Genomic DNA, 26,901 nt, shown 5'->3' on the forward strand with positions numbered 1-26,901 from the left:
CAGGAAAGCAGTACATCAAGGCTGTATATTGTCACCCTGCTTATTTAACTTATATGCAGAGTACATCATGTGAAATGCCAGGCTGGATGAAGCACAAGCTGGAATCAACCTCAGATATGCAGATGGCACCACCCTTATGACAGAAAGTGAAGAACTAAAGAGCCTCTTGATGCAAGTGAAAGAGGAGAGTGAAAAAGTTGGCTTAAAAGTCAATATTCAGAAAACTAAGATCATGGCATCTGGTCTCATCACTTCATGGCAAATAGATGGGGAAACAGTGGAAATAGTGAGAGACTTTATTTTCTTGGGCTCCAAAATCACTGCAGATGGTGATTGCAGCCATGAAATTAAAAGATGATTACTCCTTGGAAGAAAAGCTATGATCAACCTAGATAGCATATTAAAAAACAGAGACATTACTGTGCAGACAAAGGTCTGTCTAGTCAAAGTTATGGTTTTTCCAGGAGTCATGTATGGATGTGAGAGTTGGACTATAAAGAAAGCTGACCACAGAAGAACTGATGCTTTTGAACTGTGATGTTGGAGAAGACTCTTGAGAGTCCTTTGAACTGCAAGGAGATCCAACCAGTCCATCCTAAAGGAAATCAGTCCTGGATATTCATTGAAAGGACTGATGCTGAAGCTGAAACTCCAATACTTTGCCCACCTCATGCAAAGAAATGACTCATTGGAGAGGACCCTGATGCTGGGAAGGACTGAGGGCAGGAGGAGAAAGCGACAACAGAGGATGGGGTGTTTGGATGGCATCACGGACTCAATGGACTTGAGTTTGAGCAAGCTCTGGGAGTTGGTGGTGGACAGGGAGGCCTGGCATGCTGCGGTTCATGGGGTCAGAAAGAGTTGGACATGACTGAGCGACTGAACTGATGCACCAGGTAGTGAACTGAGTGTTCAGTGTGCAGAATGCTCCCCTCATTTAATTAATTTAATATTTAATTGAAATTTTTGAGATAACTTGGGGTTTACATGTAGTTGTCAAAAAATAAAATACAGAAAGATCCCATAAACTCAGTTTCCCCCAATGGAAATCTGTAGTGTGATGTCACAACTAGGATATTGTCTTAAAAAAAAAAAACATTATTGAAGTAAGTTGATTTACAATGTTGTGTTAGTTTCAGATGCAGAGCAAAAGTGACTCAGTTGTACATAAACATATACAGGAGAACACTGTCATTGATACCATCTATGATTGTATTCATTCTCCAGTTTTCCCTGGACGCATTTGTGTGTATGTGTGTGTATATGGTTCTGTGCAATTTTATCGCAAGCATAGTTTGCTATCATTTTCATAATACACGACAGAGTCAGCACTGTAAGCATCACTCTCGTTGACCCTTTATAACCACACCCTCCCCTTCCTGATACCCTTTCTCAGTCCTCAAAATATCCACACCAGGCAACCAAGTCTCAGGGAGGTATGTCATCTGTGACATGTCAGCAATCAGTCAGGAGTGACGTGTCGATTCAGAAGTTTGTCTGAAAACATTCATCACATTTATTTTCTAAATTTCTGAATTGTTCATTCATTCAGCAAATATTTATTAAGTGTCTACTAGGTTCTAAGCACTGGCATTTCAGCTATAAAAACATGACCAAGTCCTCGCTTCTCATGAAATTTTCATTCAAGTGTGAGTAGACCATGGATGCGAAAACGGGACGTGTAATATACCTTCAGCTGAGGACAACTGCTGTGAAGAACAATCGGGGAAGGGGCAGGGGGCGAGAGGTGGGGTCTACTGTTTGGGACTGGGTGACCAAGGAAGCCACTTTAAGGAAGGGAAATTCAAGAGTAGTCCTGACCAACGAGGAGTAGGGGGCACTGGATTTTCAGGCAACGAGAGGAGGAAGATCACAGATTACCTCATCATGAATGAGTGAGGCATGTTTTGGATGTCAAGACAGCCAGTGTGTCTGGGGCAGAGCAGGGCAGGGAGAGAGGGGGATATGAGGTCAGAGATGGGGTTGGAGCTGGATTACCAGGGCCTTCCTTGTAGGCCGTGGGAAAGACTTTGGATCTTATTCTAAGTGGGAGTAGAAGCCACAGGGAGGTTTTGAGCTGGAGCAAAACATGATCTGATTTTCAGTTTGTAAAAACCACCCTCTGGCTGCTGGGTGGAGGATGGGCTGTAGGAGAGCAAAGCCAGGAGCAGGGGGAACAATTTGGTGGCAACTGCAGCAAAGCACAAGAGAGACAGGGTGGCCTGGCCCAGGGCGGCGGGCCGGGAACAGTGAGGAGTATCTGCGCTCAAGACTCATTGTGTCCATGGACCCCACAGGACTCGATGAAAGACTGGATATGGGGTAGGCGTGAGGGCAGGCCAGAGAAGGGGATATTTCAGACAGTGCGGACACTGAGTCACTTCTGCTCTTTAGTCAGGACATCACAGTGTAGTGCCAGACAGCAGGAATCTTCTTCCAATGAAAGGACCACTGTGCCCAAGGCACTTTGCTTGCTTCTTTCTCTCCACCTCTTCTCAACACGTCCTGTGGGTTCAAGTAGACAGGAACACACCCTTGGTCTCAGTCTACCCAGGAGAAAAAGACCATCGGTGCAAACATTTGGGAAACTGGAGTTTGACTGGACCCAGTCCCTCTCCCTGAGAGCTCACAGTCTGGTGGGGAGATAGGCGAATGCAGAAACAATGATGGCGTGAAATACTGGTGTGGAGAGACCACTGGGAGGCGGAGGAGCATCCAGGGAGAGGGTTGTGGATTTCACTGAGTTGTAAGCTGGTGGCTGGGTGGTGCCTCAACGATGGTGTCAGGGGATGAGGCGGTGTTCAGGCATCAGTCTTGAGGCTTGCAGACATGTTCTTCAATTACAGAAGAAGACTATAAATTCCTGAGATGGGAAAGAGCCACAGCAAAAAGCTTAAGTCCCTGAGCAGCTTGGAGTGTTTGGGCGGTGGCTACACCATATGACCAAGTGGAAATACAAGGCTTACGTGGAGGGGTGGAGGGAGGGAGGCTGAAGAGGCCGGCTGAAGAGCCCCTGACATCTGGCTAAGCTACTGGGTCAAAATCCTGGTGGTAACTGAGGTTGGAACCTTAAGGATCTTAAGGAAGGTTGTTGATTGGTTATATTTGACTTTTGAAAGTTTCCTTTCACCAAAGAAGGTGCTTCAGGTGTGAAAGTCTACATCTTTCCTTGGGTGAACAAAAAGGAGCCACTCTTGGCCTCAGCTCAGCAACCTTCCTGGGAAACTTCCATCTTATCTGACTCATCTCCGCAGAAGATCATCTCAGCTGTCCAGGAAGGGCCCCCGGTTGCTTCCCTGAAGCCATGTCCACACCTACCTCTCAGTGCGGTAAGTAAAACTGCTTAGCTGCCTCTCTCTCAGGCAGTGGGGTCTGCTGCAGAAGGGGCCTAAGAAGGGGACAGGGGGGAATAGGATCTTTTAAGGTGTAGCCCCTCGGTCTAGAATTTTAGCCCCCTCTTTGGAAAAAGCTTCCTTGGTGGCTCAGATGATAAAGAGTCTGCCTGCAACGCAGGAGACCTGAGTTCGATCCCTGGATTGGGAAGATCCCCTGGAGAAGGGAAAGGCTATCCACTCCAGTATTCTTGCCTGGAGAATTCCATGGACTTAGGAGCCTGGTGGGCTACAGTCTATGGGGTCTCATAGAGTTGGACACGACTAAGCAACTAACACTTCGGAAGCTATTGGGCTTTACTTCCTGTATGTTCTCCTACTCACCCTCTCGGTTTCTCTGTCTGGAAAAATGGGAGAACAGGATGTAACTTCTTGGGGGTCTGGAGGATTTGGAGGAGCAGGTGAAGGTTGTCTCCTGTGAACTTCTGTCTGCACACAGGACTCCAGCACTGTAGCACAGGAGGGAGAGAGTGCAAACACGTGTGTGTCCTTGTCCTTCTTCCTTTTTCCTCAGGGCTATAGATTTGCTCACGGTCCAGGCTGGCAGAGGTCTTAACCAAGGAAATGATGTCTATCACCTGGCTGAGAGGTTTTCTCTTCTGTAAAACAGAGTGGTTCAGGACATCTCTCCCAGGGTGGTTTGAGAATAGTGCTCAATCCATGTTTGATAGTCAAAATGAAAAAAAGTGGCAGTAAGTTTCGGAGGCTTTTCAGATACACTGTTGTTGTTGTGCAGTTGCTAAGTTGTCTTCCACACTTTGTGACCCCATGGACTGTAGCCCACCAGGTTCCTTTGTCCGTGGGGTGTCCTAGGTGAGAATACTGGAATGGATTGCCACTTCCTTCTCCAGGGGATCTTCCTGGGATTGAACCCACATCTCCTGCATTGGCAGGCAGATTCTTTATCAACGAGCCAGCAGGGAAACCCTTTCAGATACATAGCACTCATCAAATTCCCCAGAGGCTGCAAGAGCCTAGAACACAGGATTCAGAGCTACCCTGTGTGGTTTCGAATTGTGTGTCCGCTAGTTACTAGTGATGAGACCCGACGTGAGTCCCTCTGGAGCTGTGGTTTTCTCACCTGGTAGGAGGGGATGGGCCCCCACCTTATCAGGTTGCCCTTCCACTTGTGAAGGTAAAATAAGATCGTGTATATAAAGTGACGGGTGTGCAGTGAGGGCTCAGGTGTCCAGGAGGTGAGTCTCCTTTCTTTTGCTTCCATTCCTTCTATTCCCTTACCGGCCACAACTCCATCGTGGTGAAGAGATGACCTCCCCAGCCACGCCAGGGACCCAAGGCTCCAAGTCCATGTGACAGGCTCAAGGTCTTGGCTTTTCAGTTTGCAAGGAGAGTCAAAGGTTTGCAGCTGCTGTTGGGCCATAGACCTATGACGGTGGCACCTCGGTGGGGGCAACTCCCTTTGGGCACTACAAGGTCATACTTTGGGGGACCTTCCTTTAATGTCTAAAGGTCATTTCTGACTTTAAAAAAAAATCCTCCAGTATATTCACAAAGAAATTAGATATCATGTTCTCAGATACATACAATCCTTTTTGATCCCCATCTCTTTTATGTATTATTTTTTCATAGACACAAATAATGGAAATTCACCTTCCCCGGAAATGATAAGAGTCCTGTGGAGACAACAGTCTTTAGGGTCAGGTGCAGACAAGACCCCAGAAAGTCAAGTTCTGTGTTCTGGCTGCAGGGACACTCAGAAGTCCTTGTGGAGCCAGAAGTGTGGCTGAGATCAGGGAGAAGCCAAGTCGTAAGACATTCATGCACCCGTCTTTCAGTCATGCACTCAGGTAACTAATATTCACTGAGCACTTGCTGTGTGTTGAACCCCCAGGGCAGAGCGTGTGTCTGGAGGGTGATTATGAAGCAGGAACCACTCTGGAAGGAGTATGGTAAATGCAGTAACCAAGGCATGCTCTGGGCCAGCAGGCCTAGAGGATGATCCTAGTGACTCCATGCAGAACCGTTCCTGGAGATCTGACGGGGGCCAAGAACTCAGAAGTGCCTCAGCAGGATGGGCTGGGGGTCCTCAGGAAGTCTTTGGGCTGCCAGCTAAGGAAGGTGTTCCCTGCTGAGAGAACAGTGGGCACAAAGTCTTGCCAAGACACAGTGCCTTCGGGAAGCCTTTGGAAGATCTCAGGCAAAGGAGTTCAAGGGGGTTATGAGATGAACTGGGAGACTGGGACCGACACTTATATACACTAGTGATGTTCTTGTTGTTCAGTTGTTCAGTCTTGTCTGACTCTTTGTGACCCCGTGGACTGCAGCACACCAGGCTTCCCCGTCCTTCACTGTCTCCCAGAGTTTGCTCAAACTCATGACCATTGAGTTGGTGATGCCATCCAGCCATCTCATCCTCTGTTGTCCCCTTCTCCTCCTGCCTTCAATCTTTCCCAGCATCGGGGTCTTTTCCAATGAGTCGACTCTTCACATCAGCTGGTCAAAGTATCGGAGCTTCAGCTTCAGCATCTGTCCTCCCAATGAATATGCAGGACTGATTTCCTTTAGAATTGACTGGTTTGATTTCCTCCAGCACCACAGTTCAAAAGCATTAATTTTACGCTCTGCCGTCTTTATGGTCCAACTCTCACATGTGTACATGACTACTGGAAAAATCAACACTATTGATACTGCATACAAAATAGAAGAATTTCTCAGGTGCTGCTAGTGGTAAAGAACTCACCTGCCAGTGCAGGAGATGTGAGAGATGAGGGTTCAATCCCTGGGTTGGGAAGATCCCTTGGAGAAGGGCATGGCAACTTGTTCCAATACTCTCGCCTGGAGAATCCCATGGGTAGAGGAGCTTGGTGGGCTCTAGTCCATAGGGTTGCAAAGAGTTGAACATGACTGAAGCAACTTAACATGCAGGGATGCATAAAATAGATAACTAATGAGTACCTACTATATAGCACAGAGAACTCTACTCAGTACTCTATGAAGACCTAAATGGTAAGGAACTTCCCTGGTGGCTCAGACGGTAAAGTTTTTGCCTACGATGCAGGAGAACCCAGTTCGATCCCTGGGTGGGGAAGATCTCTTGGAGAAGGAAATGGCAACCCACACCAGTATTCTTGCCTGGAGAATCCCATGGATGGGGGAGCCTGGTAGGTTACAGTCCACGGGGTCTCAAAGAGTTGGACACGACTGAGCGACTTCACTTCACTTCAAATGGTAAGGAAATCCCCCAAAGTAGGGGATATATGTTATGCATAGCTGATTCACTTTGCTGTATAGCAGAAATTAACACAACATTGTAAAGCGACTATATTCCAGTAGAAATTTTAAAAAATAAACAGAGTCCTAGTTCTAGGACCAGTGAGAGAAGGCAGCCAGTCTGTAGCCCAGAGAAACAACTGGAAGGAGAGAAAACGAGTCAGGGAAGTCTGAGATTGAGGTCAGGGAAGCAGAAGTTGAGCCCTCACAAGGGTAGTTGTTACTAGAAACCTGGGTTTGCCTCTGGGCAGAAAGTGAAAGTGAAAGAAATTGAAAGTGAAAGAAAGTGAAAGTCACTGAGTCCTGTTCCACTCTTTGCTACCCTATGGAATACAGTCCATGGAATTCTCTAAGCCAGAATACTGGAGTGGGTAGCCTTTCTCTTCTCCAGGGGATCTTCCCAACCCAGGGATCGAACCCAGGTCTCCTGCGGGCGGATTCTTTACCAGCTGAGCCACAAGGGAAGCCCAAGAATTCTGGAGTGGGTAGCCTATCCCTTCTCCAGCAGATCTTCCTGACCCAGGAATCAACCAGGATCTCCTACATTGTAGGTGGATTCTTTATCAACTGAGCTATCAGGGAAGCTTCTGGAAGACACAGCCAACTATGTCAGGAGCAGAAGACTGAAGTATTTATCACTTTCAGCAAGTCAGGAAAGCTCCAGGGATCTTTCCCAAAGCTATGGCTCCCTGAGAAATTGAGGAAGTTTAAATCTAAGGGTACGGGCATATTCATGAAGGAGTTTGGGTGATGATTAAAGGGCTTCTCTGGTGGCTCAGGAGGTAAAGAGTCTGACTGCAATGCAGGAGAACCAGATTTGATCCTTGGGTCAGGAAGATCCCCTGGAGAAGGGCATGGCAACCCACTCCAGTATTCTTACCTAGAGAATCCCATGGACAGAGGAGCCTGGCATTGCTGCAGTCCATGGGGTTGCAAAGAGTCAGCACAGACTAACACACTTAAAGTCTCGCCCCCGTGGACTGTAGCCTGCCGGGCTCCTCTGTCCATGGGATTCTCCAGACAAGAATACTGGTGTGGGTTTCCATTTCCTTCTCCAACTTAAAGTCTACAGGGTTAGAAAATTTCAATGTCATCATCCTTTAGGTTCAGTAGATCTGACTGCTGAGCACCTGGAGGATTTACATTTTGTAAACTGGCTCAGCAAAGTGCTTCAAGCTATTCTTTACTATTGAAAAGGAACTGGGAGTTTTTATAACTGATTTGCTATCTTTGTTATTGTTACCTCTCTTGCCTGATAACAGTTCATTGTTTTGTTCCCTTAAGATCATTATTACTAAAACCTGTTCAAGGACAAGTCTTGTGGCCAGGCTTAGATCACAAGATGACTTAGGCCAAAAATGGTCAAGAAAGCCAGGCTTGGTTCTTCTCCAGGGATCTCCTGCCTTATCTACTTACATAATAACTGTAATTGTTTCTGCATAATTTGTTCTTTTCAGCCAAGAGCTTAATTTTGAATAACTGATTGAATTTTCACACCAACTTTATAATACAGGGATTACCTACTAAAGGTCATACAGCTAGTATATGGAAGATCTGAGTCTCAGATATCAGTGAACTTGATACTTAAAACCCTGTTTGAAAGTCTGGGGGTTCCCTGGTGGTTCAGACAATAAAGAATCTTCCTACAATGTAGGAGATGTGGGTTCAATCCCTGGGTTGGAAAGATGCCCTGGACGAGGGCATGACAACCCATTCCAGTATGCTTGCCTGGACAATCCCATGGACAAAGGAGCCGGGTGAGTCCATGGGGTCACAAAGATTTGGACACAACTGAGCAACTAACGCTTTCATAAAGACTAAGCCCTCAGAGAATCTGCATAGACAGGAAGATTAGAGACAGGCAGAGAGGGTCATCCACGCCCCCTGGCCCTGAAGTTGCCCCCTCCCCTGCCCACCAAGGTCGACCCAGGCCAGTCATTGAGTTCCTGCATCCCTGTGTCTCCCAGGCTTCCTGCGAAGAGTCAATATTGCTCCACAGCAGTTTATCTGCTTCCAGAAGGCTCGGCTCCCTGATCATACTCCAATACCCATACTGTCTCCTCCTGCTGCAAGCTCAGCCCCTCATCCCTGCCCGCATGGATGCCCCGCCTTGCCTAAGCTCTGTGTTCCTTTCCCCCGCATCCCCACCCTCCCCGTCAGTCTCTCCTACCGTTTCTCAAGCTGCTGAATTTCACACACTTCGAAAACCGTGTTTCTCCTTTGCTGAAGGCTGTCGTGCTCCATAAAATCTGAAAAGGAGTCACTGGAACTGAATGCTGTGTTGGCTGTTAATAACAAAGATCAGCCCCCGTGGTGCGTCTGCCTTTGGAAGCGCTACACTTCCGAGAGTGGGGAAGGATACAGGTGAGCTGCGGCCACATTCAAGGAGCCTGCAGGCAGAAGCTGTCCAGAGGCCGTGCCAGGCGCCAGACCCGAGAGGGCGTTGTGGCCTCGCCTGCTGCTGTGACTCGGGAACACCACCAGCATTCACCAGGGCAACTCTTAGACTGTGCATATACTGGGTACCATCTTTCATGCATCGCAGATTTCAGCTCCTTCCAAACACTGTGAGGATGGTCCTATATTAGCCCCATTTCACAGATGGGGAAACTGAGGCACATAAAAGTGAAATAACTCGTCCCACTTCACACAGGTAAAAAGCAGAACAGGGATTGAAACCCAAAACCTTTCCAGGCCAGTGGCTTCATGACTGGTGCTCAAGCTCCCCTCTCCCGCTCAGTATAGCTGAGATCCCCAAGCCCATTGGTATCGAAACTCAACATTATTGAGTTGGATGGCATCTTGGACTCAATGGACATGAGTTTGAGCAAATTCTGGGAGATGGTAAAGGACAGGGAAACCTAGGATGCTGCCGTCCACAGGGTCACAAAGAGTCGGATAGGACTTACCAACTGAACAACAACAACTTTCTGTTCCAAAGAGCTTCGGGACCTTGAACAAGTTAACTTTGTCTCCAGAAGCCTTGGTTTTTCCACCTGTACCACAGGAATATCTCTATTGGTCCTGCAGGAGTCTTGTGAGAATTAAATAAAGTTATGATGTTTTGACTTTTTTAACGTAACATGGACTTGTATGGATGCCTGATGAATGCCAGGTCCTATATTAGCCCTTTACAGACACCAAGACCACTCACCCCTATCTTCTCACAGCATTCAGTGACTCCCCAGGCACTAAATCAGCCCTTTTGCCATAATGGGTGGTGGGAGTATGTCTTTCTAGCTCCCTTGATGGCCTTTGCGAGATTTGAGAAGCACAGAGATTTGTTTTTTGGCCTCTAGCATGATCTGAGTTAATACTTTCAAGGCAGGGTCATTTAAAGTTAATTTGTTTTTATCTCCTTGGATTTTCTTCCTTTCCTTTCTCTTTCACTTTCCCCCATTCAAATCGGTAGAAAGTCGTGCTTCTTTATCTCAGGTTTATAGCTGAAGGTGTGTGGCTAACCTCAGTGTTGAAATCAGATTCTTTTAGGGTTCAGGTAGGTGAGAAAAAAGCAAAACATAGAGGAAATAGGCTGCCTGGAAATATGATTAGAGGTGGAGGAGTCATACGCAGTGGAGAGGACTTAGTCACTCAGAAGGGATCAGCTGCCACTCTGGCCCCAGAGATGCCAGATCTTCTCAGTTTTCTAGAGAATCAAGATGATTCTCAATTGATTCGATTTAGATTTTAAGACAGGTGCCAGTGTACACTCTGCTGGATGAAACCCATCCTGACAATTGAAAGCAGACCTTTAATGTACCAATGGGGTCCAGGCTTTGGGGAGAGGATTCTCCCAGATGAAAGAGACATTCACCCAGGCTGTGGGTGAGAGGGATGTGTTTGTGGAGTCCTTGAGCAGAATCCCTGAAGTACCAAAAGAGTAGAGCGAGAACTCAGAGGGAATAGTTTTATGGTTCACCCAGGAGGCTGGTGGTGGGGCTTCCCTTATAACTCAATTGGTAAAGAGTCTGCCTGCAATGCAGGAGACCTGGGTTTGATTCCTGGGTTGGAAAGATCCCCTGGAGAAGGAAATGGCAGCCCACTCCAGTATTCTTGCCTGGAGAGTCCCATGGATAGAGGAGCCTGGTGGGCTACAGTCCGTGGGGGGTCACACGAATCAGTGACTAAACCACCACAGGTGGCTGGTAGTACATGTGAGGCTCCCCCAGTCGGACAGCCTGATGTCACATGGCAAGGGGTTGACCTGTGGGATCATGGCAGCCGGACGATGAAGGTTGGTTTCAGGAGGGAGTGCTCTGGACAAGTCATTTATAATCACGCAAGGACCTCCATAATGCTTGGATACCAAGTGATGGCCTAGAGTCACTGATGTAGGTTCTGGAAATGGAGTGATGGGGTTGAATTTCTTTCATCCTGATAGGAGGGGACTCAGGATCAAAACTAACCTGATTTGTGTATAGTATTGTGCTCTTTCTCTCCCATCTGAGTTTGTGGACTGAGATTCATATACTTCCGTTTAGGAGAGAGCTACAGCGTCCTTCTTACTTCCTCTGGGGGTGGTGGGGGACTTTTGCATAGTCTCCGGTGGAGCCATCTCCCCCCATGACCTTCCAGTGGGAGGATTTATCTCTTCTCATTGAGTGCTGGAGGTCTGAGACTCTCGGGGTCCTTGAGCTGTTCACTCAAGACGGCCCTCTGTGCTCTCCAGCCAGTGCCCCTCCCTGCCTCCTTCTTGGTTCCTCTCCCCAGTTCTTTTCCAAGATACTTTTTCAGAGTCTTCTGTCAAACGAAGTTACTCTTGAGGTTATTCTGAAAATGTCTCAGAATGGAGGATCCATGACGGTGGACTCCACCTTATGCAGAATTGGTAAATCATATCTTTTGTTCTCTTTCCTCAATTCAGCTAATATTTGTAGAATGCCCAGCAGGGCTCGGCACCATGCTGAGGGCTGAGGATGCTGGCATGGGTAGGCATGGTGTCAGCCCTTACAGGGTTCACAGTCTAGTTAGGAGGTAAAAGTGTAGACAGATAGCTGTACTACACCGCGGTGAAGGGAGATGGGGGTGTGAGTGATGGTGGGAAGGGCAGGGGAGGAGGGTGTGTGATTGCCTCAGGTAATCCAACTTGTACTCCATGAGGCCAGGGTGTGAACCCAGGTTCCCAATCCAAAATCCAGTGTCCTTTCTACTCCCAGGGAGGCACAGTGTTTGCGGAACGTCCATTTCCTGGTTCTAACAAGTGATGTTGAGTCCGGTGTTTTCCTCATTCTTCCCTTCTGCAAACCTGCCTATTCGCGCTTCTGTCACATGAGTAGTATCTTTTGGGGGCGGCCATGCTTTTGGTCTCCAGAAGAGCACTGCACCCGCTTTGCCTTCCACGCTGTGGTTGAGCACACTCTGGACCCCAACGCCCACCAGTGTTTTCCCACTGGAAAGCTAGCATTCCACCAGTGCTGGGGATGCACCGTGGCAGTGCCCTGACGGGGCTTCGGTTGATTCTTCAGGTTGAACGGCTCTGGAAGCCCCCATAAAGCTGAGTGTCATGGACAGATGGCAACTTCTGACTCACAGCATCTGTTGGCATCAGTGTCAAGGAGACCACAGCCAATCGATTCTCAGAGCCTCTCGGTTGGACAATGCCCGGCCACTGCTGGAAACCAGACCAGAGTTTGTTGGCAATGCCAGGCATTTTTCAAGGAAACACAAGCAATTTCAGCTAATCCATGGGCAGGAGTTTCATCCTGAGCTCCCGGATTTCCCTGAAGAACTGTGTGCGGTTGCCAAATGATAATTTAAAAAAAAAACAAACACAAAAACAGTTTAAGGTTTCCTTTGAGAACTGGATGCATGGTGGGAATTGGAGTGCTCCCATGAGAGCATGAAAGAGAAGAGGGACAGTGTGATTCAGAAGCAAGAACACAGGATTTGGAGTCAGCAAACCCGGGTGTATCTACCGTCTTTGACTCTTACTAGCTGTGTGGCTTTGGACAAGTTGCTTGCCCTCTCTGAGCCTCAAGAGCCTGAGTTGCAAAATGGAGATACTACTGCCTATCTCCTAAGACTGTGCAAAGGACTTAGCACAGTTCCTGGAATATCATGGGATTATTTTTTTTATTTTTTTATCATGGGATTCTAGTCTGTGTTCCTTTCTCTTCCTGTTCTGCTTTGGAGCCCTGCTTGCTGAAAGACTGAGATCTAAAAACAAGACTAAGAGGCTCCTTTCTATGGGATTTTTAAATGCAAGTCTCCCCATGGCCCATTTCCATGGGTAATTGACCCTATGTTACCACATCCATATTCTTCTCACTCTGTCATGGTACAAGTTGACCTCTGTCTCCTTGGATCTCTGGCAAAAGTGGTGCTAGTTCACCCTGGGGAGCCTCAGATCTCAGCACTGACTCATACCTTTATGATGGACACAAACAGATTAAATGCTTAGACAGTTGCTTCTCTGCTGGGGTCTTTCTGCTATTTACATAGTATTTTTCAAGGAAGTTATCCAGGCCAGCCCTGCCTTCTCCCAGTCGTTCTCTTGCTGGTAATTCAGAATTATCATCTTCAGTTCACCTTTCCTTGTTGATGGGAAGGATTGACTCATTCATTCCTTCGCTGTCTCACCCATTCCCATATTCCTGCTCTAGATGACAGCCATATGCTAGCCCTGGAAGTTTGGTGATGTTCAATCCTGCCTTCTAGGAGCCAGATCTAGAGGAGAAGGCAGGGTGGCCGATGAGCCCACCTGAGTGTTCTGAGTGCCAAGGCAAAGAAGGGGCATCACTGGCTGAGGGCGAGGGGAGGGGTCCTGTGACAGGGGATGTCTGAGCTGAGCTGAAGTCGGCAAGTAGGAATCAAGTTGACCTGCATTGCTTTCCTTTTTGTCCCCAGGAAGGACTGCCACCCCCTGAGCAGGACATTCGACTCTTCCGTTATCTGGCTCCTGTTTTCATGTGGCACGTGGCAAGTGCCACGGTCCTAGCACCTGAAGACTTACTCTCTGCTGAGGTCGTGAGGCCCTCCCAGCCCCTATTCCAGCTGCTTCCCTTGCACGGAGTGCTCTTCTGTATGACTGTCGATATCCTGCTCACCTCCAAGCCTAAACTCAGTCCACCCACCACGAAGCCTTCTCAGATTCCTCAAGTCAGAACACAGTGCTCCTCCCTCTGCTTTATGTGGACCCTTCTGCTGAGCTTGGGGGTGGCTGTGCCTTGTATCATCATTCTGGCTATGCTTATCTTTTTAACTAGACTGTGAATCTTATTGGGGGCTTCCCAGGTGGTGCTAGTGGTAAAGAACCCACCTGCCAATGCAGATTAGACATAAGATATGCTGGTTTGATCCCTGAGTCGGGAAGATGGAGAAGGGAATGGCAATCCACTCAAGTATTCTTGCCTGGAGAGTTCCATGGACAGAGGAGCCTGGTGAGCTATAGTCCATAGGTCGAAAAGATTCGGACAGGATTGAGCGACTAACACATGCCCACATGTGCAATTAAATTATTTGTCATGTTTATCACATTTAATTCCCATACTATCTTTAAATGTAGTTATAGTTATTATCATGCCCATTTTACAGGTGGGGCGGCTGAGGCTGAGAGGTTAGTTAAGTCACTTGTTCAAAGCCCCATGTTATTGTTGTTCAGTCTATCAGTCGTGTCTGACTTTTTGCAGCCCCATGGACTGCAGTATGTCAGTCTTCCCTGACCTTCACTATCTCTCAGAGTCTGCTCAAACTCTTGTCCATCGAGTCAGTGACGACATCCAACCATCTCGTCCTCTGTCACTCCTTCTCCTCCTGCCTTCAATCTTTCCCAGCATCAGGGTCTTTTCCAATGAGTTGGCTCTTTGTATCAGCTGGCCAAAGTATTGGAGCTTCAGCTTTAGCATCAATCTTTCAAAGCCCTGTAACAAGTAAGCTTTGAGCTGAGGTTTGAATGGATGCAATCTGGCTCCTGAGTCAGAGCTCTTAATGGCAGCAGTGGATTGTCAAGGGTTAACTCCTGCCTTGTGCCAGAAGAACTGGCAGAGTTTCTATCCATCCCATCACAGCCTTGGCAAAGGTTCCCATACCCTTTTGTTGATGGAGCACCCCTAAAAGACAGTCATTTTCAACAGAGATGTGCATGGAAAGGTTCAGTTTATTCAGGTAGAGTCAAGGAATTTCCAACCCTTATTGACAACTGAATTGTGGCTTGCAAGAGCCCCACCTCCACTCAGCAAAAAGCTTGTGAACGAATGGTCTTCCTCTTCTTCGCCAGCATTTTGCAATGTCGGTAGGGCCAGGCGTTAGCATAGAGATTCCATTTGTTGTGCATATTTCTGGATACGCACAATTCTGACATCTGTAACCTTGCAGCTGAGGTTTGTACCAGCATGGTAATCTCTTTCAGCGCTGCCAAATAGTTCTTTTGAAAAACATATTGGCTGCTAACCCATTTTCTGCTGTTGTGTTCTGGACAAGTGTTTCCCAAAACTATTTCCTAATAGCACTGAGGGGTTAGAAGAAGACAGAAAGTAAATCAGAACAGGACTGTAGGATTTATTGGGGAGGAAAAACATAAAATAAACCCATTACCACCACTGAAAAGCCTGAACTGTGGCTCTGGGTTCTTCATAATTTGAAACCAGAGTTTCTGAGCTGGTGCGCTTTCTCTGACAAAGGTGATTTTTGTTTTTCTTTAGATAAGGAGAATTCTCTTCACCTCGTTGGAAGTTTTGGCCAACGGTTGTGACTTCTAGGAGATGAAGAACATAATAAATGGTTTGGAAATATCCAATCATAGAAGAAGCCAGATGTGAAGGTGGAGAGGACTTCTGGGTCCCGGGGAGGAGCTGCATGGTGACTGGCTCTCTGCCTACATGTCTAGCTCAGCTCTGATGATGAAATTCACTTCTCGTATGATCTTGAGTTAAATTAACTGCTCAGAGGCCACCAGAAGCTCAGCTCCTAAAATCCCAGTCACTGTGCCTGACACATCCCAACACCTAGGGATTGAGTTTGGGAGCTGGGTCAGTGTTTTCAAGCTTCCACTGCTCTCCCACAAGATTCTGTTCCTGCTGTGTTTTGCTTTAGAATATACACTACAAATTTTAAAAGATAAATTTAGAATATGAAAGTGAAAGTTGCTCAGTCGTGCCTGACTCTTTGCAACCCCATGGACTGTAGCCTATCATACCAGGCTCCTCTCTCCATGGAATTATCCAGGAAAGAATACTGGAGTGGGTTGCCATTTCCTTCTGAGGATCATCCCAACCCAGGGATCAAACCTGGGTCTCCTGCATTGGAGGCAGACTCTTTACCGTCTGAGCCACCAGGGGAGCCCATTTAGAATATACATACTTAAAATCCGTATTTGCAGATTATGTCTATTTAGGGCATATATGATACATTAAAGTTTTACCTTATTTGTATAATGTGTACATATATATGTATTTATCTATGTATATATACATGTGTATATATACATACACATGCATACACACATATATATGTATATGAACCATCTTCTCTTTATATATCTGTAAGTATACACACACACACACACACACACACATACACACTTAACTGCTTGGGAAGGAAGCATTCTATATGTAAAATTCTGTATAAATGCACAAAAATTAACTTTTAATTTTATGAATAAAGTGCTTCTTTAAATCATTATGTATAAAATGGTTCTTTAAATCATTTTAATTATATATATATTTATATATATGCATGCATGCCCATTCAAATTCAATTCAAAAGAGAAGATAGTTCATATATGTATATGTATATATGTGTTGTGTATGTATGTATCTCTTCTTTTCAAGCAGTTTCTTGTACACACACACACACACACATATACACACACATCCACCCCACTTTACATAACTGGTTCCCTCTATCTCCAGCTCCTCAGCAGTCATCGGACACCCCCACCCTGGCTGTGAGTTTCAGGAGGCCAGTATCTCCCAGGAGAGGCAGAAGAAATTCACAGCCCTTTGCAAAATCTCTCACTTGCTTTGTACTTGGGTGACATGAGAAGTGTTTTCTCTCTTCCAGCTCCTTGCTTTCCAGACCCCTTGACCGCTACATAATCACCACGTTGTTTTCCTTTACAATTTTTCATCAGAGTTTTTAAAAATTATTCTTATTAAATGAAAATTTTAATGTGTAGTTCAAGGGAAATTCAGCCCGTATGTTTCAGATTCATTTACAGTTAAATCATCAGAAGTTGTTTTGCAATCACAGTCTGGCAGCCAGGGGACCGTGGAGGCTTCTTTCGGCCCTTTGACTTGTAGTCAACATGAGCTGTGCTGTCTGGAGCAGAGCGCTCTGGACCGCCCGGCAGGCAAGCGACAGTCTGCACCACAGTCAGTGGCAGTTGGTAGGTGTGGGTAGGGAACTGGGTCCAGGGACCAGGCCCACTTCTTTGCTCTAGCACCTGCCTTCCTAAGATTGACTCTGTCTTGTCATCCTGTGCTCAGATTCTCCATCTGTAAACCAGAGTGTCACCCACACTTATTCATTTCTTCGTATTTCATCCCTCTTATCCTTGAAATGGAGATAATAATATTGAATAGTACCAACTTCCCAGTGACTGAGAAGAATGGGTGAGCCCCTAGGGAGAGTGCTTAGCATTTGGTTATTTGGTTATTATCATTTGCGTTATTGCCACTGGGTAGAAAGTTGCCAACACGGAGAACACATTCTAGGTGCTGGGTGCCATGTCGACTGCTTCTAACTTAGCCCTCATGGTGCTCTCCCTGCCATCTGCCAGCTCTCTCTCTCTTACCTGGCTGAGTCTGTCTCTTTCTGCACAATCTCTTTTCTCTAGACTTCCCCTCACAGGCTGCAAGTCACAAGGGGCTGCTCCAACCTCCCCTTTTCTTTCTCCACTCCTTCTGGGCAGAATCATCATTCTCTATGGATTTAGCAACTTCTAAGCCTCTTGGACGTGAGTTTGAGTGAACTCTGGGAGTTGCTGATGGACAGGGATGCCTGGCGTGCTGCGATTCATGGGGTTGCAGAGTCAGACACGACTGAGCGACTGGACTGAACTGAACTGACTGAAGCTTGATTTCCATTCTTGACTTCTGCCCTGAGGTTTATGCTGCTGTATCTATATTCACGAAGAGGGCATGGCAACCCACTCCAGTAGTCTTGCCTGGAGAATCCCATGAACAGAGGAGCCTGGTGGGCTGCAGTCCATAGGGTTGCGCAGAGCACAACAGCACCTAGGGCAGACCTTTTGACCTGCTCTTCCCTCTCCCAGCAGGATCAGAGCAGAAGAGAAGTGTCCCTGAATCTCAGCCAGGTTGCAGGTGGCCTGAGGGGAAACATGAGGATTTATGGCTGGAGGCTGACCAGCCGAGGTAAGTGCCAACTTTCTGCTCTCCATGTCACTATGGACCAGTTGCCCCACTCACCCATCCAAGACCATTTCATACCAAGAGCAAAGGCACTGACTGGGGCCAGGTGCCTTCAGGGGCTTCCCAGGTGGTGCTAGTGGTAAAGAACCCACCCACCAATGCAGAAGATGTAAGAGATATGGGTTCAATCCCTGGATTGGGAAGATCCCCTGGAGGAGGGCATGGCAACTCACTCTAGTATCCTTGCCTGGAGAATCCCCATGGACAGAGGAGCCTGGTGGGCTACAGTCCATAGGGTCGCAAAGAGTTGGACACGACTGAAGTGACAGCACACACATGCACACAGGTGCCTTCAAAGAGCCCAGCTCCACAATAATGACACCAGCCCTAACCAGAACCCAGACTGTTGTCCTAGGAGGTGGTGGTCCATGTCATCTGCTTCAGAATCTAGAACAAAATGGGTGAGGGTCTTTGAGTGCTAGAAAGCTTCTCTGCAAGTTTTTAACTTGGAAGACACACCTGCAAAATTCATATGTGTTAGTGGACCAAGGAAAGCCATGCTTGGTAGAAAGACGGTCCTGGGGGAAAGCAATCTGTATGTCTTTCCTGTCTCTATTGACAATCCCTGGTTGCTCTGGCCACTGACTCAGCATTTCCTCTGGAATCCTGTGACACAAATATTTCTGAGTTTAAACCAAGTTAAATTGATATCGGCATAAGCTGCTGAGGGATTCCAGAGAGGGAGGGATGAACTTGGTCTGGGCTGGAGGCAGGAGATTGGAGAAGGAAAGGATATCTACATGGGGTTTCAAAGCATGAATAGAAGTTTTCTGAAGAAGAGAAGAAGAACATATTCACTGTAAAGACAAGAACATATATAAAGACATAACAGGCAAAGTCACATTTACAAACTAGTAAGTGGTCCAGCCTGACTGGGAAGTAGGGAGAAAGGAGGGGGATGAGGCCCCAGAGGTTGAAGGAGACTGAGCATGGTTTCTTTCCTTACAGTGCAGAGGGGTGTGAGCAGGGTGGAGTAACTTTTTCTGCAGCAGGTTCAAGGTGACTTGAACCTTGCCCTTTTCCCTCCTGACCCTGTTTCTTTCATTTTCTATCTTCCAATCTCTCTGACAGTGACTTCAAGCAGGACTCAGCTAAGTGAACATTCAGAAACCCTTCTGAGAAAACAAAAACCAAAAACAAATGAAACAGAAACCCAAGGATTTCACTCCTCGAAGCATGGAGGGAAGGGACAGGCCCAGGCAAGAACCCAGCTCTAGAAGGGCTGGGTGGGACCTGTGGCTGACCGGAGCTGTCTGGGCTCCCCTGCGCTTTGCTTTTCGTTTCGGGGGGAGGCGGCTGTGTGGGAGGAGGGAAGGAATCTCCGAGAAAATATTTGTCACGAAAAGGAAATCTTGGCTGGCCCCAGAAATCACAGATAATTAAGAGATATGATTTATCATTAGTGATGCTTCCCAAGCTCGGCCAGCGAGTGAGTAAGTGTTTTTCTGGCTGCTTGAGGAGGCTCTGCCCCACGTCAGAGGCCTGGCACTGCTCTGTGGCCACAGGGACACCAGCAGTGCCTGGGCAGAGGCTCTGGGTCTGCCAGTGACTGCTCCCTGTGTGGCCAGCCCCGCTGGGGCAGATGGACAGGACACCAGCTTCCGAGCAGGACAGACCCGGAGTGATTCCAGCCTCGGACAGAGCACCTGGAGCACTCTCAGCTTCTCTAGGCCTTGGCTTCCTCACTGGTAGGATGAACACAGAGGTTCTTGCCGCCTGGGGACACTTAACAATGTCCACAGACAGTTTTTGGCTGGCACAAAGGAGGGAGGCAGGGCGCTCCAGGCAACTGATGGGGAGAGGCCAAGGGTGGGGCATCGTGCTGACCCCTCGTTAATGCCCAGGACAGTGCCCCAACAACCAAGAATGATGTGGCCCAAAGGTCGTAAGTGACGATGCTGAGAAAGCCGAGTCGAAGTCGTTGCCCAGAGCTCAGAGTTGGTGAGAATACGGTCACATGTCTCCACTGCCTAACCCAGAGTGGGCTGGACCCTGGTTAAACAGCAGTTTAAGAAGTGGTAAGTCAGACAGAGAAAGACGAATATCATATGATATCGCTTATAGGTGGAACCTTAAAAAAAATGATGCACATGAACTTATTTACAAAATAGAATCGGACTCACAGACTTAAAGGTCAAACTTATGGTCACCAGGGGGCCAGGGTGGGGGGAGGGATATATGGGATTGACAAGGACAGAATGTGACGTTTAGAGTAGATGACCAAGAAGGACCTACTCTACAGGGAACTCTGTGTGATGTCCTGGAGTGACCTAGCTGGGAAAATAATTTGAAAAAGAAAAGATACATGTACACGTATAAGTGGATCACTTTGCTGTATGCCGGAAACTAACACAACACTGTTGATCAATTGTGATCCAATACAAAATTAAAAAAAAAAAAAAGCAGTGGTAACTCAAGTCATGTCACTTGGAAGGAAGGCCATGGGCCAGCAGCCTGGGATAGTTCTGGAGGAGAGACTTGCCAACTGGAAAGAAAAGATGGCCAACCAGGGCCTTTCCTCTCCAAAACCCCTCCCTCCTTCCCTTTCTTCCTTCTTCCCTCGCTCCCTTCCTGCCTCAGTTGCGGAACACATGGGAGAAACCAGGACCCTGAGCTGCAGATAGTGACAGAACAAAAAAGCCCCTGTCCACACAGGGCTTTCATTCTAGTAATTTTCCCACAAGTGAAGACATCACGCTGCATCAAAGGGTTAACAAGGTCTAGAAAGAAGAAGAAGCCCTTGATCGGAAATTCTGGGTCTGTGTTCTGCTGCTCTGTGTCCTGAAAATGACTCGGAGAGGCTCCTGATCTGTCTACTGCTCGGATTCCTTGGATTCCCCTCATCCTTTCAGGGAAAGCAGGTCATGGTGGCAGAAAGTGTTGAAAGAGTTAGTTGCTCAGTCCCAACCGACTCCTTGCGACTCCCTGGACTGTAGCCTGCCAGGCTCCTCCGTCCATGGGGATTCTCCAGGCAAGAATATTGGAGTGGGTTGCCATGCCCTCCTGCAGGGGATCTTTCCAACCCAGAGATCGAACCTGGGTCTCCTGCATTGCAGGCAGATTTTTTTTTCACTATCTGAGCTACCAGGGAAGCCCCACTGTGGCAGAGTTCCTCGTATTTTGCAGCTGCTCTTTTTGTAAGAAGCACTTCCTCCAAATACAACAGTAAAACGGACAAACCAACCAACAAACAAAAGCTCTGTCAAATGGTAACCAGTTCCTATAAAGAAGAAGAAAGCATGGTCAAGCGCCTCGATGAGGTGGGGGGGCTGTGTGTGAACCCTAACCCTAATGGCAGGAGGTGAGGGCTGGCCTCCTTGATAAGGTGGCTTTAAGCAGAGAACTGGAAGGAGCCCGAGGGCAGGCAGGCGTCCAGGAGAGTCTGAGTCCTCCTCTGATCTGAATGCCTCTCTGGGTCCCAGGGCGGCAGACAGCCCTGCTCAGATGACCCAGCTGAAGTCGGCTGGGATGAGGGTCCCTGGCCGGCTCCTTAGGTCGGAGAAGCCGGGAGGTCAGGGAGATCAGCTCTGCCCATGGGCCTGCCCTGAGGCTGGCCATGAGGGTGTTTGCAGAAGGAAGGGTGGGGGATTTTAGCTGATTAGGGCCCATGTGCTCAGGCCCTGGCTTGAAGGGAACCTGGCTGGGTGCCCAGGGGGGTGAGCTGTTGGCTCTCAGTCTCCTTGGAGGGGGGATGGGGCTATTTGTACTCCACCCCCAGGCCCTGGCAGCCGACCCAGGGCTGCCTGCCACAGCAGAGGCAGGGCCAGCTTCCAGCTCCAGGAGGAGTGTGTCTGGAAGTGGGCCTTTGCCATGCTGGACGGAGGAGACCATTAGGGGGAAAAAAAAAGACGCCACCTTTTGACTACTTTTTATACAGATTCCCAAGGCTTTGAAAATTCTTTCTTTTAACAACTGTGCCTCTTCTAATGCCTATGAGAGCTTTTTAGGAAGAATTAGCAGGGTTGTATGTTTGCCCGTGGAGGAGGTACAGAGGCTTGGAGGGAGAGAAATGGGGTGGTTAAGGTTATCTCTGTCTCATGCACATTTGCTTGCATTTAGCATGTCTTTGCTGAGTACCTCCTGCACCTCCAGGACTGATGAGACGACGGAACTATGAATGCAGAAGGGACCACAGCTGTCTGGTCCGCGGTGATAGCCTGAATGCCCAGCAGAAAGCTCCCGACACAGCAGGAACGCCAGGAACACTCGGGGTTTATGGGCCATCTGGGGAGAAAAGGCAAATGACAGGTGACCAGCCTTTGTGATCATCTAGGTTGGGAGTTACCATTATAAGTGTGATGAGAGTTTGGAGAAGAGGCCTGGAGAAGGGGAGATGCTGGCTTGGGGAGGTGGGAGGCATGGAGGCAAGTTCAGGAAGCACAGAAGGTGGTATTTCCTAGTGCCATTGCACACTCCTCCCGAGGTTGGATGAAAGCATCATGCTGTACCAAATGGTAAACAATTTCTATAAAGAAATAGAATTCCTTGATCAGAAATTTTAGCTCTGCGTTTTATTGCTCCGTGTCCTGAATATGACTTGGAGAGGCTCCTGATTTGTCCCTCTCCTGCTTTGGTTTCTTGGATACTGCTCATCTTTTCTAATAAAACCAAGTCATTGTGGCAGACACCCCTGAGTTTTGCAGCTGCCCTTTTGTAAGAAGGACTTTCCCCACATAAAACTGTAAAATAAGCAAAAAATGTTACATTGAATGGATATAAATTCAACTGTAAAACCTTTAGGGCAGAACTTTTCTGGTGGTATAGTGGTTAAGAATCTGCCTGCCAAAGCAGGGGACACAGGTATGATCCCTTTCCAGGAAGATTTCACATGCCAAGGGGCAACTTAGGCCATGTACCACAGCTACTAAGCCCTCACCTTATAGCCCATGTTCTGCAACAAGGGAAGCCACCATAATGAAAAGCTTGCCCACTGCAACTAGAGGAAGCTCACATGTAGCAACAAAGACACAGTACAGCCCAAACTAAATAAAGTTATTGTTGGGACCTAACAAACGCCATGATAGGCTTCAGGGACTAAGGTAGGACTCACGGGAAAAGCTGAGTCATTGCCCAGTGAGGTCATCCCCGCGGATGCCAGGACTTGTCTAATCAGCATAATCCCCGTAACCTGGTTTGAGTTTATCAGGACGTAAAAGACATCCCCCTGCAGCCAATAAAGATTAGCCAATTAGTAAATACTAGGAAACTCCTGCAGCCAATCAGCCCTTGCCAACTCTCTGTTCTAAAACCTATAAATACTGCTGTAAATCTGGGCTCGGGGCTCCTTGCTCCACTCCACTGCGTTGGATGTGGTGGGAGCCCTAGCTCGAGCTAGAAATAAAACCCCTTCATGCTTTTGCATTGCTGTGGACGTCTTATTCTCTCAGTTTTGGGGACTCGGACTCTGGACATAACATTTGGGGGCTCGTCCAGGATCACCAGAAATGAGCGGGACACCCGTTGGGCTCCCAAGTCCACTTTTCATTTAGTAGTCCAGTAATATCTTTTTGTCCCGGTGGCTCCCTGGACCAAGCTAATCTTCTTGGACATCAGCCCGAATTTTTGATCGAGGACAGAGTATTGGGCTCCCGTATCCACCATGAAGCCGACCGGTTTCCCCTCCACATTAATAGTTACCCAGGACTCGGGGAGGGGTGCTGGGCCCTGAGCCCCCTAATCACTATCTTCTCCTGCATATAAAATGTGGGCACCCGAGGGAGACTCTTCTTTCCTTACAGTCCTTTTTTTCAGGCTTCTCTTGGGGCACTCATTTTTCCAGTGCCCTTGCTCTTTGCAATAGGCGCATTGGTCTCTCTTTAGGGTTGGTCTGGCTGGTTTCTCCCTTCCTTTTGGCTGGGTGTCTCAAGTCTTCCGGGAATCAGGTCCCAGTCTCGTCCCCGCAAAGAAAATTTGAGCCAGCTCTTTCTGATTTCTTCGGTTTTCCTTAGCTCTAAATTCCCTTTCCTCCTTAAACACTTTCTCAGCTGCCCTCACCAGATCCTGTATTGACTGTTCTCCCAGCCTCTCTATCCTCTGTAACTTCCTCCTGCTATCCGGAGCTGCCTGATTAACAAAGGCTAGCAAGACTGCTGCGTGTGACTCATCAGCCTGAGGGTCCATGGGCATATACTGCCTGAAAGCCTCCATTAACCTCTCTAAAGCTTCCCAATGTTATCTCACCGAAGGGCATCCACTGCCCACCAGATTCGGAGTCTGGAGAGATGTTCCTTCCCAATCCCTCACAGAACCAGCTGCCTTCCAGCGTGAATGCTGGGCCCCGGTCTTATGCTGGCTGCCAGTTGCCTTCCAGCGCGCTCACTGGGCCTCGGTCTTACACTGGCTAGGACGACTAATTCACCTCTGATTAGGCCTAACAAGAGTCAGCTGCCTTCCAGTGCGTATGCTGGGCCTTGGCCTTACGCTGGACTTAACCAGACTTAACACCAATGTTCAGATATCTTTCCTCCTAGTGAGGAAACCCCTTCTACCGGGAGAGTGTTATTATTCCCAGTTAAAGGGATCCCGGACGAGCCCCCAAATGTTATGCCCAGAGTCCGAGTCCCCAAAACTGAGAGAAAAAAGCATGCTTTTGCATTGCTGTGGACGTCTTATTCTCTCAGTTTTGGGGACTTGGACTCTGGGCATAACAGTTATTAGGGCCAAGCTATCCCCAGATGCCAAGGAGAGGGGATGATGGGGAGCCACAGAAGGTTTTGAAGCGGGAGTGAGTGAAGATGAGAGGACTATCGCTGGCTCCGCCCATCCATACCTTTGCTCAGAACTTTCTTCTTGCTTAGGGACCTGCCCATTTCTCAGCCAATTCATGGATCAGGCAGTGAGCGTCCGGGGTGGAATCTTAAAGGTCCACCCTCAGCAACTTCGTCTCCGTTTGCTTCTTCCCCACCCCTTGAGGTCAGCTGCATCACATCTGCTTGAGTACCTCCAGTGACGGGTGCTCTCTAACACCCACACTGTGGTACAGAGAATGCAAAATGGTGACCTGTGGGCCACGTTTTTCTTTCAGACAGGCTTTGTTTAGATTGCCAAGTGTTTAGATTTTTCTAAAATTAATCCCCAACATTTAAATATGGGATTTACACCCAGGAGTAGAAATTACATCTGGCTTATCTTGAGGTGAGAGGATCTGATCATGGTGGAGTCACATTCTCAAATGCCAGATCATGAGCTCTCCAGCTCTCTCCAGAATCCATCACTTCTGATGACACCCACCACACTTCTCATTTTTGTAATCCAAGCCTCAGATTTTCCCCATCTGTAAAATGGGATCAGAGCCCATACCCTTGGAGTTGTTATGAGGGCTAAGTTGCCAAGCCTAGCAGAGTATCCGGACAATGTTGTTGTTTAGTAGCTAAGTTGTGTCTGACTCTTTGCAACCCTATGGACTGTAGCCCACCAGGCTCCTCCGTCCATGGGAATTTTAATCTGGACGTTACAGGCAGCTCGAATTTTTAGTGTTACTGCTTTACTCTTGGATCTGGATTTCAGAAGCTCCTCCTGCATGGAGTCTTCCTGACCAAGGCTAAGATGAGAGGAATTAGTGCCTGGCATTTGTGCGGTCCTAGGCATTCAAATCCCACATGTGCTGACTCACCGATCACACTCACAGTGGCCCCTCTGTCTCTCTCCAGCTCACCACTGATAAAACTTCTTATTCCCATTCTGGACTTTCTCCCTGAGCTGTCTTCTTGGTCAGGATGCAGGGCCTTGGATGTTGGCGGTCAGGTCTCAGCCTCCCCCCTCCACACCTGGAGCAGTGCAGGTAGCCCTCCAAGCAGAGTCTGGAAACTGAAGGCTGGTCGACTTGGAGAGGCAGGGACTACAGCGGGAAAAGAACCCCGGAGTCAGACAGGCTTGATTGCGGTCCCTGCGCCGTCACTTCCTATCCCTGGAGTAAGTAAGTGTTAGTTGCTCAGTCATGTCCGACTCTTTCCCACTCCATGAACTGTAGCCCTCCAGGCTTCTCTGTACATGGGATTCTCCAAACAAGAATACTGGAGTGGATTGCCATTCCTTTCTCCAGAAGATCTTCCTGGCCCAGGGACTGAACCCCGGAAACCTCCTGCATTGCAGGCAGCTTCTTTACCGTTTGAGCTACAGGGAAGTCCTGGAACCACAGTCAATTTATTTAGCCTTTGGGCTTCCCAGGTGGTGCTAGTGGTAAAGAACCCACCTGCCAATGCAGGAGACATAAGAGACATAGGTTCAATCCCTGCATCGGGAAGATCCCCTGGAAGAGGAAATGTCAGCCATGCAAGCATGGGCCTCAATTCTACAAAGCGTGTACAATGGCTCAGAAGGCCTGCTTTGTTGGGTTAGGGTGAGCATGAAATGAAGTAATATAGCATCTAATCGCTCAGAAACCTGATAAGTTGCTTAATTATCTATTTGGGGAGCCCCTACTGTGTGCTTGGGGCTGCAGTGCCAGCTTCCAGCATGCGGCAGTAATTCTGAGCAGCTCTACCCTCAGGCTTCCAGAGCTGGGTCCAGCCCCCTCTCCCATCTGCCTCCCGAGGATCTGGGGCCCTTCTCCAGGGTACAGGTGGGGCTTTGGATGAAGTCTTGGCTCTGCCCAAATGGGAGAGCAGAGCAGGGAAGAAATGGTGGAGGAGGAGCCACAGTAAGGAACGATGCTCTGGGTGCCCAGGAGAAGCAGCAGGCGGCCAAGCGTGCCAGGAGCACTTCACTGTTCTGGAGATAAAAGAGCTTCTTCCTCAGAACCCTGGACGCAGCCCAAAGCCTGCTCCACCTTCTCCTCAGGCCAGCAAGGCTGGGAAGATGGGCACGGCTTGACCTGGGGTGCAGCTGTGCCTGGCGGGGCCTTCCCCTGCGCCCTCCCTGGAGCCTGGCTGAGGGAACCCGTGGCTTCTGCCGGGAACCATCCTGGTGGC

The sequence above is a fragment of the Capricornis sumatraensis genome, chromosome 6 (genome assembly GCF_032405125.1).
Source record: "Capricornis sumatraensis isolate serow.1 chromosome 6, serow.2, whole genome shotgun sequence".
NCBI classification, from domain to species: domain Eukaryota; kingdom Metazoa; phylum Chordata; class Mammalia; order Artiodactyla; family Bovidae; genus Capricornis; species Capricornis sumatraensis.